The sequence below is a fragment of the Brassica oleracea genome, chromosome C4, assembly GCF_000695525.1.
Source record: "Brassica oleracea var. oleracea cultivar TO1000 chromosome C4, BOL, whole genome shotgun sequence".
In the NCBI taxonomy this organism is placed as follows: domain Eukaryota; kingdom Viridiplantae; phylum Streptophyta; class Magnoliopsida; order Brassicales; family Brassicaceae; genus Brassica; species Brassica oleracea.
Window position 1 is genome coordinate 52,408,020 of NC_027751.1, and position 1,153 is coordinate 52,409,172.

A 1,153-nucleotide genomic window follows, 5' to 3' on the forward strand; every position below is an offset into this window, starting at 1 on the left:
GAAACACAATTGAATTTCAATCTCGATGCAAACTCGATATTCCAAATTATAACCTACGCTTAATTGGTCAAAATATTAAGGAAACACAATAATATTGTTAACATATAAAAGGAAACAAAATTCAAAGAATCGAAATACTTACCTTAATCGATAGGAGAATATTTCTGATATATTTTTGGCGTGACCATCACGGATCTTATAATACCTATTTCACGAAAACGCATCACACAATAACAAAATAAGGTAAGTGGTATATACAATATTAAAGGAGGAGCATTGGTTTCTTCGATTGAATTTGGCGTGGAGAGTAAAAACCTACGCTCTGTGTTGATATAAATAGTAGAGCTTAACATAATATTTTAATCATACTAATTAGTAATTAGCGATCTAAACGAAGATGTTATTTAAAACCGGTTCGAACAAGAACGTTTTCTGAGAATATGTAAAGAACATTTATTTTAATGTTACTTTCGTGAATATTTTTTATTACACTATATCAAAACCGGTTACTATATATTATATCATATAATCACATAAGATATACTCACTTATGATACATGTATATCAAAACGAGATCTAACGGATGAATATATTAATAAATATATATTAAAAAAAGATGCCAGTAATTGGCATAAATATTGATTGACAATAACTCATTAATATAAATATTGTCCGAACAGGAAACTGCAAAACATCCGCCAGCCATAGGCATATATTTACTTTGACAATCACTCATCACAATAATTACTATCATAACAACATAATCATGCCATTAATATTAGCCACAATATACGTCTTTGAATATAATTCATTCTGGTTATAGAACTCCAATCTAGGAATCAAATTCGCAGAATTGCCATATAGGCTCAATACCGTCCTATTTCATATTTTTAAAGTGGTAGCAATATATATACAAGCTTTCCTAAAATAAAAGATATAAAAATACGTATTTTTGATCAAAATTGATTGATTTAAAATTTAATTTAGTTGACCATATTAACTCTTTATTTCCTTTAATATTTCATGTGATTCGACGAGCAGGGAATAAGGTAAGTTCTCAAAATTTAATATTAATTTGAATTTCGAAAATTATGAGGACGATTAGTTATGCAAACATACCCTAGACCAGCGCATTGCATATATAAATACTAGG